The sequence below is a fragment of the Pinus tabuliformis genome, chromosome J, assembly GCF_031772625.1.
Source record: "Pinus tabuliformis cultivar Carrire ecotype Pingquan chromosome J, CPIR1, whole genome shotgun sequence".
Classification (NCBI taxonomy): Eukaryota; Viridiplantae; Streptophyta; class Pinopsida; order Pinales; family Pinaceae; genus Pinus; species Pinus tabuliformis.
The window spans coordinates 123391363-123404552 of NC_142295.1; the positions used below are offsets into that span (position 1 = coordinate 123391363).

At 35.9% G+C, this 13190-nt stretch overlaps 1 pseudogene; it reads right to left on the bottom strand.

Annotated features, from left to right (window-relative positions):
* Positions 1-11709: 11709 nt before the first annotated feature.
* LOC149225907 (tyrosyl-DNA phosphodiesterase 1 pseudogene) lies at positions 11710-12965 on the bottom strand (annotated as a pseudogene).
* Between the last annotated feature and the right edge of the window lie 225 nt (positions 12966-13190).

The window sequence follows — 13190 nt, forward strand, 5'->3', positions numbered from 1 at the left end:
TTCCTATATTAACTTTTATTACATGGAATTTTCACCATGGTTGTTACAGAGGGAAAGCTTGGCATTTGGCCACAGGAGCCACTGCTTGCATGATCTATGATCTCGATGTTGTAAGATACAAGAAGCTTCCTATCGTTGATCTATACTCAGTCTGATTTACGAATAGCTTCTCATATTCTTTGCACAATTTGCAGCCTGTAACCATATGAGTGCTAACTAACTTGGAATCTTCCAGTAGAAAATTCTTCAATCTCTCGTAGGTGCTTCAATTGGGAGATAAATACCTCATTTTTTGACTGAGAAATTTCCAATCCTATGAAGAAGAAAAATTCTCCTATCATGGACATCTCGAACTCTGTTTGCATACGGTTTGCGAGTTGATGTCCCAATTGTTCCAGGTCACTTACAAATATTATGTTGTCCACATACACTACTACAATTAGTAGATGATGATCTTCATACTTTACATATATATTTTTGTCTACAATAAATTTCTTAAAGCCTTGTTGTTGAAGGTGTCGATCTAGTCTTCCATACTAGGCCATGGGAGACTTTTTGAGTCCATATAAGGCATTTTTAATTTCTCACATAAACCCTTCATTTTCAGTCAATGTAAATCTTTCTAGTTGTTGAATGTAAACTTCTTCTTCCAGATCTCCATTGATAAATTACCACTTCACATCCATCTGATATATCTTCATTTTTTTATGAATGGAAATAGCAAGAAACATTCTGATAGCTTCCAATATAGCTATTGGTGCAAAGGTTTCCTCAAAATCTATCCCCTTCATATGGGTCTACCCTTTTCAAACTAATTGAGCCTTGTTACTAATTACTCAACCCTTCTTATTTAGGTTATTTTTTAAGACCCATTTTCTTCCCGTGACATTTTTCTCTTTGGGTCTTGGAACAAGCTCCCAAGTTTCATTCTTATCAATTTGGTTAAGTTCTTCATTCATAGCTCTCACACATAAATTATCCTCAATTGCCTTGGTGAAAATTTTAGGATTAACCTAAGATACTAGAGAAATATTTACACAACTTGAAATGCAAAAAAAAATAATCCTTGTCTGTGGACCAAGTCTTTGATCTCAAATAATTTGAATCTCAAGGTGTTATTTCTATAAATACCTAGAAGGTGTTTTGGGCCTTGGAGTTGTGCTCATTTACAAGACTTCATTATTTGAATCTGTATCATCTTAATATGAGGGCATGATGTCTGAAATCTCTTCTCCATCTGAGTTCATGTTTCCACTGGAGGACTCTGGTTGTGAAGCTATTTCATCTACTACTACATCAATTGAGTCCTAAATCTTGTTTGTGCATTTGTTGTAACGCTTGTATCCTTTAATTTGAGCAGAGTACCCGAGTAATATACCCTCATCAGTGTGTTAATCAAAATTTCCAGGATTTTTATTGTTCCTTTTGATAAAGCATTTTCTCCCAAACATCTTGTAGATTCTAACTGATGCAGTTATTCCCTTCCACATCTCATAAGGAGTTTTATCACTATTAGGCAAGAGCTGTGTTCTCTTTTATAGGTACAATGTTTCTTGTGCTACTTCTCCCTAGACGATGTGAGGTACATTGGCTTCCTCTATCATAGATCTGTCCATTTCTTGGATTGTTCTGTTCTTTCTCTCAACTACTCCATTTTATTGTGGATTTCTAGCCACGAAATACTGCTTCCTTATGTTGTGCTCTTCATAGAATTCTTCAAAATATCTTGAAGTGTATTCCCCTACTATCTCTGATCATAAGCATTTGATCTTGAGATCTTTCTCATTTTCTACATGAGATTTACAACTTTTAAAATGTTTAAACGCTTCTGATTTTTACTTTAAGAGGAAAATCCAAGTTCCCCTGGTAAAATCATCAATAAGAAGCATAAAATGCATTTCTCCTCTTGGGTATTTTTCTCTAGTTAGGCCACATATTCCTGTGTGAATAAGCTCTAGTGATCTAGATGAAGAGAACCCTTTTTTCTTGAAATGAGTCCTAATATACTTACCGAATTGACATGAACTGTAGATTGAGTTATCAAGCCTTGATAGTCTTGTAAGACCTATCATAGCCCCTAGCTTGTGGACTCTTAAGGGACTGTCAAAATTGATATGACCAAGTCTCATGTGCTATAACTAGGCTTTAGTTGACTTCCTCGAACAACAACTTACTCTAGAGTCATCAAACACATATAAATTATTGTGAGTTTTGATTGATTTTCCCACCAGCTTTCGATTTTCTGGGTCAAAATAGGTAAAATTGTAGCCATTATCACACATCTGACATACACTAAGCAAGTTGTTCTTGAGACCTTGTACATATAACACATTTTTGGCCTTAGTCTTTTCATTAAGACTGGCTATACACTTACCCTTAATTCTTGCTGGGGCATTGTTTTTAAAGGTGCCTCAATGTTCCCTCCATCCTTTTCTTTTAGAAAAAAAATATCTTATCCCTAGTCATATGCTTAGAACAACCACTATCCACATATCATATATTTTCTTTATTATGTGGTGATAGAGAAGTTTCACATTCCATCCTCTTTCCTAATTTTCATTTCAATTGTCCTTATCTTTTCAAAAAGATGGCTACCAAGTGTTCTAAGGCTTAGATGGGTACTAAAAACTATTTTTGCACTCACTTTCCTTGTGCCCAAAATTATCATGTTTGAAAAATTCAACATCACTAATTAGGGTGGAGAAGGCATTCTAATTTCTAAGAGAAGAGATTGAGATCTAAAATTATGATACTTACTGTATCTAAAATTTTCATCTCTTTCAACTTTAATCCTTCTAAAATCAACAACATTATATCCAAATTTGTGACATTTGTGACAATCACTATAAAATATATGAATGCCTAAGGTTGGAAAGTTCATGAGTTTGTGCATGAAGGTACCTCTTTTCTCTAGCTGATTGATTCATTCTCCACTAGCATGGTTCCTTGGGGTTGATGGAATTATTATTCCAGTGATGAAATCCTCTCTATATTGCTACCTTTTTATTTTGATTGCTTCTTCCTTGATACACCTATGCATAGATTTGAGGTTCCTATTGGTCGATAAATTGTATTTTTTCTTGATTTGATCCATTTCACCTTACCCATTCCATAGTTTTGCAAGGTTAATTTATGTCTCAAATCAATGAAGGTATATTAATTTGGAATGTCTTTTTGGAATATTGATTAATGAAATGTACTCCTAGGGGAACACTGCCTATGTGACTTTTCTATTAAAGTTATTTTGCAAAATCGAGATAATTATGACTAGTAGGCTACACATCAACGCAATGGTTGTTAATGAGCTAAAAGTGTTATTCTAGGACAGGGGTTGCAACGATGTTCAACCAACGAGGATTTGATGGATTGATACAATTGCTATATTTCTCATTATGTTTCTGTTCTAATGATTATTGTATATTTGCGAGTAGAAAGAGATGTCATAACTTATGAGTTTGCTAATACTATTTATGTAGTGATACATTGTATAAGTAATGGTTATCAGGGATGAAATGCAAACACTGGATCCCAGAAGTGTAGTATCATCTCTATTGTAATTTTTTCTTGATTAATGCAATTCCGATTCCCTAAACTTCATGTAATCTTCGATCTTTTCCACAACCCCCATCAGAGAGTGAGTGCCACTCTCCTCATCAGGTGTTGTTGGATTAGTTGTGTGCATAGATTTATATTGGTTGTGTTGTTATGATTTATTTTCTATTGTTGTTAATGATTTATTGATTTCGTATTATTGTGAACTCAGATTGTTGTTACTGCCATTAGCTTGTTGTTACTCAATTATTATGCTTGTTTAAATGCTCCATTATCAGTAGGGAACCTATGGCCTGAATAGACTATTCCTGATAGCCTTCAAACAATTAATGATCCCTGGGTTGACAATAAATGTGGGGAAGGGAGAAATCCATAATTCATACCTAAACACCAACATTTTGGTGGTATTGTCGGGGAGGCTATATAATGCACAGAGTACGACCAATATTGACCGAAGGAACACTCTCTCATCCTCATTAGGGAGTACTTACATCTTTTAAGACCCAAGCTTTAGATTTTGAAACTAGTTTATTTTTATTTTATTTTGTTGATTTTAGGAACACTCTCTTGCCTTAGTTAGGTGATGTTTGAACTAAAATTATTCCAGGGCCTGAGTGTAAACTGTTGGATTGTTTATTTTTCTGTCAATTGTAGGGGCTATCCTCTCATCCTGGTCAGGATTTTTTTTTTATTTTTTACCCTATTCCAGGGCATGAGCCTTATATTTTTTTGGGTCCTTTTCCTTTGCTTTTAGATTGTATGAACAAAGAAATGAACAAAAGGGGCAAAGGAAGACCCCCAAAAAGAGGGAGGAAAGATATAATTATTTATATCCAAGAGATCATTTGGAGAGCTGAGTAAGGACCATCATCATGAGCTATTGTTAGGGTTAGATCTCATACACGATATCAAGGACAGTCAATTTCACAATTAGAGCCTCCCCAATAATAAAAGTGGAACTCAGGGAGGAAGAAATATGAAGTAGAGGATTTGAGGAATTGAGCATTGCAAGTTCAAAAGAAGAGGAAGGAGACTCAAGGGAATTCACTCCACCATTTGATCGAGGGAGTGCTATTAGACAAACTCAACCACACATTACAGAACAACAAGAACCTATTGAGATCCCAAGTGAACATTGGAAGATATTCATGGCCCATACAACTTCTAGGATCGAATTTCCAATTGTACATATTAGAGGTGATGCATCTATGAATCCTATTCCTTTCACAACATTACCTAATTTCCATGGTCTCTCTTCCGAAGGTCCAGGCACATTCCCCTTCGAATTCGATGTTGGTTGTCGAGAATATGATTATATTTATGATGCTAAAATTTGAATATATCCCCTATTACTCTAGAAGTAACATCTCCCAAATGGTTTATCGGTTTAGCGGGAAAATCTATTACAACATGGGATGACATGAAGGAAAGTTTCATTGAAAAATATCAGGACTACTGCAAGTCTCGAGACATTAAGGAGGAAATATTTAAGATTACACAAAAGGACGATGAGAACATGGAGGAGTTTGTGGAATGCTTTAAATACAACCTGCAAATATCAGACCATCATGCCTTGGATAAGGATATTTTAAAGATAACATCTCTCTGAGCACTAAAGGAAGAATCCCTGGAACTCTTGAACATGGTAGGAAAAGGAGATATCTCAAAGGAAGAACTCGACACCATATGTGAGTTGTGTATCAAATGTTCTCATGGAGCTACAAGTCATAAGCAAGGAATACAAGCTCTCAAGACATCCAGTAGAGGGGTTACGAAAGTTGAAATTGGGAACTTGTTGGGTAATTTGAGGACTAATATTCTAAAAACATTGTCCTCACATATGGATGTTTTTTAGGACAAACAAAAAGAGATGGAATCCAAGAAGGCAATGGCCATTTTACGCCCTCAATGAAGAAAGAAGCACTCGCTAAAGGAATGTCCACTCAACAACATTGAAACTTGTGCAATATGTGAGTAGATCCATTCTACCAACACATGTCCATCTCTTCATGGGTTGAAGGCATTATTTCAAGAAGAAAGTGAAGAAGTACATCATCTTTACTTCATGGGATCAAAGAATACATGGAAACTACGAACACATAATATGAATCAAGGTATGTCTCAAGATCCTTCTCAGTATTTTAATAGTTTGAATTTTGGATCCCATTCGGTACCATTTCCACTTTGTGGCCATAATACTATCATAGTCTAGAACCTTTGTGGTCGGAGAGTTTGTGTGGACCTACTCTTCCTGCAAATCAATTTTTCTAGCCTATGGCACCACAACAGTTTCAACTTCCATCTAATGCCTCCACTAGAAATCCTCCTCTTCATCTACAACTGCCTGATTAATCCAACCTGAACCCTAGTAATATGGGAGCCCAAAAGGTTGAGACATTCAACCTTCCTGCATATTGTATTGCTAATGCAAAATGCAGCGAATTGAATCTTTGATCTAGATGGGTGGTAAATACTAAGACTTCACCAATAATTGTTGAACATACTGATGATGAAGTCCTAGAGCTAGAACCTAGAAATGCCTCTACAAGGACTGAGGGTGAATTGATAAATATTACCATGGAACAATAGTCCACCACTCAAGTAATTGTGACTTGAGGATTTCAAACTTACCCACCTTATCGTGAGAGGCTATCCTCGAGCAAACAAATTCCTGACCCTGAATTTGGATTTTTGGGGGAATTACAAAACTTATTTTTCAGGATCCAATTAATTCAAGCTATGAAGGATGTGTCAATCTATGCTGAAATTATTAAGAATTTTTTTTCTAAAAATCTTGGAAGAAAACTAAAGATCCACCCACTATTCATGTCATTGGAAAATTGAACGACATAATGTTGGCAAAACCTACACCCATCAAATATGGTGATCCAGGAAACCTGATTCTTAAAGTGCAAATTAATGGAGTTGATATCCAAAATGTGTTGGTAGGCCTAAGATATGTAATTAATTTTATAAAATCAACCAATGCTTTTAGCTTGGGCCTACTTTACCTTAAACCAACCCCTACAGTCCTAGAACTTGCAGACTAATCCATTGTAAGACTGGTATGGAAGTTGGAAGACATGACCATCTCTGTAGATACTTTGAAATGCCCTGTCAATCTTCTGGTGCTACACACTCAATCTCCAGCAAGGGGACATCCTTTGATTCTGCTAGGCTTTGGCTTGCTACCACAAATACTTACATTGGGTGTCGATAGTGAAATATGGTAATATTCAATGGAGAAATCACAAATAACCTTGTTCTTTACCCACCTGTGGAACCAAGTCCATTGGTGAAACAAACATTTACCCTAGCACAAAATTCTCCATCCATGGATGAGAGTAAACCTGGAAATGAAGATGTTAGACCATTTCTTACCATTGGTGAAGCTCTTTGTTTTAGGGATGAAATGGTATATGATATTATTAGCACATTTATTAGTGGTCCCAATTCCAATTCTGGTTCAACTCGATAACTATTATAGTATGTTATGAGCTACACAACTTAGGAAAATATTGAACCAGAAACATAAATTGAAAATTTTCCTGTCACCGCACCCCATAACAATATTCTATTATAAATCGATCTACGGAAAATGTTGAATGTTAATCCTAATCTTTCACCTTCCCAGACTAAACAATTTTTGAAGGTTCTTCGGGATCTGAAGGAAGCCTTTGCTTGGTAATATACAGATATGAAAGGAATCCCTATTGATCTATGTACCCGTCTCACCCACCCACACACACACACACAGAGATATAAGAGAACAATGTCAACCTATTTGATAATCGCAAAGAAGGATGAATCCTGCTTTGAAAAAAATTGTCAAAGAGGAATTGCAGAACCTATTGGATGTCAGGTTTATTTATCCAATTTCAGAAATTCAATGGGTATCCCTATTAGTCATTTTTACAAAGAAAAATGGAAAGTGGAGGATCTGTTTTGATTATAGGGAATTTAATAAAGCAACGCAAAAATATCACTTTCCCTTACCTTTTATTGATCAGGTCCTCGACACTAGCCAGGAGAAAGTTATTCTCCTTTTTTGATAGATTTAGTGGATATTACCAGATCCAAATAGCTCCTAAGGATTAGGATAAAACTACGTTTACTTGCCCTTAGGGAACTCTTTCATACTGGATCCTTCCTTTTGGCCTCTGTAATGCACCTCCTACCTTCCAACGGGCGATACTGGGATTTACTTTTGATTTAGTTAACAACATTCTTGAAATTTATTTGGATGATTTTACTCCATATCACAATTCTTTAGAGGAAGGTCTGGATAATTTAGAAAAATAACTAAAACGATCTAAACAAACTCATGTTTCTCTTAGTATAGTATAATTTTATATGATGATGGAAGAAGGGATAATTTTGGGGCATTTACATTCAACTACAAGAATATAGGTTGATCATGCTAAGGTTCAATTAATCTTAAGTTTTCCTACACCGAAGACACCAACAATGTTACGTATCTTTATTGGTTATGTTGGGTATTATTGAAACTTAATATTTTTTTTTCTAAAATATCATTTCCACTTTTCCAATTACTACCTAAAGATGTCAAATTTGTGTGGATTGATGCATGTGAATCAACTTTTTCAAAAATCAAGAAACTAGTCTGTAAAGATCCAATATTAGGTGGCCCTCATTGGAAACTCCCTTTTCATATCTCCACGGACACTTCTCATACAATAGTAGGGGTAGTCTTGGGACAGCAAGAGGATAAGAAGATGTATGTGATTTACTATGTTAGCAAGAATTTTATTCTTGTTGAACTCAATTATATGGTAAATGAAAAAGAATGTTTGTCTGTAATTTATGTTGTTAATAAATGTCGGCATTATATTACAGGGTACCCCACTTTCACACACACAAACCATTTAGACATTAGGTATCTGATGAACAAACCTATAACTCTTGGCCGAATTACAAGATGGTCTTTATTGATACAACAATTTGATATTACTACTCTAGATAAACCATGAAACGATAATGTGGTATCAAATTTCCTATCTAGGCTCAATATAAATGATGAAGATACACTGATAGAGGATAGTTTTCCTGACAAGCATCTTTTTGCAATATCTACTCACACCCCTTGGTATGTAGATGTTGCTAACTATCTTGGTACAAGTAAGGTACCTCATCATTTTCCATACAAGGAACAATGAATAATAATCTAACGAATTGCTCGCTATACGTCGATAGAGGGATATCTCTTCTACACCCAACCAAATCAGCGAATTTGGCACTATGTAGGGGAGGACGAGATTCAAGATATTTTAAAATTTTTCGATGATAGTCCTTGTGGAGGGTATTTTGCAGACAAACAAACTGGTCATAAGGTCTTGCAAATGGGATACTATTCCCCTCTATTTTCCATGATGATAGGAAATATGTCTAGTGGTGTGATAGTGTCCAATGGTTGGGTTAGCCTAATCAATCAGATGAAATTCCACTATAACCTCAATTAGCCCTCTAACCCTTTGAAAAAAGTGGGCTCTCGATTTTGTTGAGCTGTTTAAGCCCCCTTCTAATCAAAAAGTCCATATTCTGATTTGCACAGATTAAATGACAAAATGGGTGGAAGCCAAAGCCATTGCAAAGGCCACTTGAGAAGTTGTCTCAAAATTTTTATTTGAAGAAATTCTTTCTCGTTATGGGGCTCCTAGAGAAATAGTTTCATGTGGAGGGGCATAGTGTACATCACATTTAATAGCAACACTTATGGAAAAATATGGAATCAAACATAGGGTGACATATTCATATCATCCTTAGGAGAATGGTCAAGTTGAGAGCAAAAATAAGGTATTGGAAAACATTCTCACAAAGACAGTAGCTAACCATTGCCGAAATTGGGCTGAAAAACTTCCTGAAGCACTTTGGGCATATAGAACTACATGGTGGAATACAACAATGTTTTCACCATATGATCTTGTGTATGGAAAATCTCCTTTGCTTCTGGTGGAATTCGAAATTAAGATGCTTAGGACAGATCTTGAGCTAGGTCTGGATCTTTGTAATTCCCTACTTAATCTTATCATGAAAATTTTATTTACCTCAAAATATTGACTTATAATTATCAAGAAATATTAGTATATACTTACATTTGTGAAACTCTAATTTTTATTTATTGATATAAATTTTATTATTGTTATTATTCACTTCCCAACATGTCTTCTCAAATTTAATTTTGGATAGGATATGGTCTCCTTCAATTTAGTCCAATTTAAATATCCATATCCTAAGGTGTCATCTCAAAATCTACTTGGGAGAAGATATGGTCTTATCCAATTAACTTCCAAATTTATTATCCATAACTTATCCCCAAAATGTCTTCTCAAAGTCTACTTGGGAGAAGATATGGTCTTCTCCAATTAATTTCCAAATTAAATATCCATATCTTATCCCCAAAATGCCTTCTCAAATCTACTTGGGAGAAGATATGGTAAGAAAAGTCAAGTATACTAAATGAAAGGATGAATGCGTAGTCATGACATTAATGATAGGTGGTCGAGGTGGATGGGAGGAAGAGGCATAAAAGGGGAAGGATGATGAGATGGGGGGGGGATCCTTGGTATTGGTTTTGGTTTGGTTCAATTTTGGAGGAGGGATGTGGAGAAAGAGGGGGGAGATCAAACTTGGATCTCGAGAGTGTTGGTTCAACTTGGGCACACTACATCTCGTTGGACTTGGGCTCGGAGGGCTAGGGAACCTGTGTAGGTTCCTTAGGCTATGAGATATTCTTGGTTGTTTGGGAGGAAAATCCAATCAGGTAGTCAATAGGAGCATCCCTATAGAGTCAGGAGCTTAGAAGCATTTCAAACAAGCTATTGGAACATGTATTCCTACGTTTATTAATTACTTATGTAAATGGTTGCAATGAAACTCTTACTTATCTAATATGTGGTAAATAACTTTTAGCAGTATATTATCATCAAATAAATGTTTAGAGATAAATAAGTTATTTCCCGTCTTATTGTGTTTAAAATTATAGAAATTTAGATTTAGTTAGACGACCTTAGGAAGGAGCCTCAGATGATATCACAGCTTAGGTTCAAAATCTAGACCTTGAAACTTACCTACTAGGATATGTATATATATATATATATATATATATATATATATATATATATATATATATATATAGAGAGAGAGAGAGAGAGAGAGAGAGAGATTTGCAATTTCAAATTCAAAATTTGGGGCCAAACCAACCGACTTAATCATAATGAATTAATCTTTTTTTTTAAACATTAATATATACATTTTGGGTTGTGATACTAGCAACATGCCCATCTTCAAAGTGATTTCCAGAAATTCCTTCAAACTCATGCACTACTATCCCTGTGGCGGTGCCATTGTCCTTGGGTTCATGAACTGGATCTTCATATTCAACATTATCCTCCTTCTTCTCTGCCCGTAACTTTTCAATCAATCCCACATATATTCTTTCATCACTGTGCCCAAACCCCAAGAATCTGGCTTGTTGTCATAAAAAATTATGGCTTGAAATCCACATTCATGCATTGTGGGAAGTTTTATTTTATCCATACCCTTAACAAATTGATATTCAACTTTATTTAGAAGCCCTTCCTTGACTATATTTTCAGGCATGCTTTTTGGAAAGCTGGCACCTGCAGACAACTTGCTGCTCTCTTCACCATACCCACAACTCCCTCTCGCAGGAAACATATTAACTACATTCCAAGGCCTTGAGTCTGACATCCAATCCTAGTGAGAAAATCCCGAGGATGATGGCAACTTAGTGTTACCAACAGAGGATAGAAAGTGAATTTCTTCAGATTTCACCTTGCTTTCGCCAGGTGCTCCATTGGGTGCCCTCAATTGGATAGATTTTCAAACATGGAGGATAAAAGAAATTGCACCGCTTGGAATTGAACAACAATGGTGTAGCCTAGACTTGAACTAGAGACTTCATTGAGCCATACAAATATACCCACCAAGACCTATCTGATAGGAAGAACATTGCCTTATAAGGCCATCCTGCTCAAGTATGGGTTTATAATCGGAACGCCCTTCCGCCCCTCTGTAGTCTTCCTCATGACATTTTTATGCTCAGCTAATAGTTGATATTTTGAAAGCCTTCTGAATTTTCTTAGTCCACTTATTCCTTACTTTAGTTGGAATCATTCATGTAAGGCAACAACTGCTACTGCAACCTATGACACAAACACCTAGCTCATAAGAATCGATCATGACTTGAGAACTATTTTTTTGAGGTACATCCCAAGTAGCTTTGTTGCGATTTGAAGACATGAGAAGAAACCATCCAAGCTCCTCACCATTGTAGCATGCATATGTTTTTATATGAGGCATTGCATGACATCGGCCTATGTGATTTACTTTCTAGCGAGCCTAATATTTCTTCAAAAATTCCTTTTCCACATTATTTTGCGGCCTAGGAATTTCGTTACCAGCAACATAACCCTCAATTGAGCATTGAACATCTTCAACCATAGGCTAAATTATTTGCACACTTCCAAGACCAAAAGGTTGTTTATCCCAAGTAGATCCTGAGCTCATTGATGAATCCAACTCCATCATCCATTTCTCATCTAAAGATCCAAGAGAATAAAATTGGTAGACAAGCAGAGAACCTTGGAATTTGTTTCCAAAGCATTGCTCTTGCAAAATTGTTCAAAGCTTCATATGCCCCCACTTTTTAATCTCAGTAGCTTTATGATAGCTAGGCACAAATGCCACCAAACAGAACGATGAACTACTATAGTCAAACCTCCTAAAGTATGTTGCATTGATCTTAACATCACCGATTTTTGGCAATGTGACATGGCATCCAAACCTCTCGAAAGCCTCCAGATATTCAACCAGATCATCCTCAAATGGTGATGTTTTCCCAATATCTTTTGCTCTTTTACAAGGAAGTCTTGCATCCACAGACCCTGTGCCTTATTATTCTGGCCAACATAAATTAGAGTTGTTGTGTGCACAACAACTCAAGCTCCTCTTGAGTACACCAAAAGCATAGCTTTGGAGTGATGTGTTCCATAAGAGAGGCATAATGGTGGCTTCTAAAGAAACCAGCTTGTAGGTTTTTCCTTCTTCATATTTTCAAATGTGTTCAAACTTTCTTCATGTATTACCAATACACAGGGAATTGTGCTTAGAATTGGACAAGAAAACAATAGCCAGTCCATGTCCACCATGTAGTTCGAAATGATTTCCACAAGAACATTTCCCTGAATCACATCAAAAATTGAAATTGATGAGTATTGGTCCATGTAGGAAAACCTTGAACTCACATGAGTTGAAATTTTGAGTACTAAATCTCTTCCAGGATATTACAATCTTGAATCGACCCTGTCTCTTCAATCTTAATTGAACGATTCTTCTTTTCGAGTCAATGTCATGCATCAGACCTTGATCATGACTAACATTGTTTGCATTTATTGAGGTAGAAGCAATTCTTGAACCACTAGTTGCTTGTTCAATTTCAATAGCCTTTCTCTATTAAGTAAAGGAAAAAGGCATTTGTTCTCTATTAAGAACAAAAGAAGGAGAATTTGTGTGAAACTTCTCTTGCAAGAAAGAAACAATGGATAACATCTGATGAAGGCACAACCTAGAGAGAAAAAGTTGTTCTTGGACTGGTG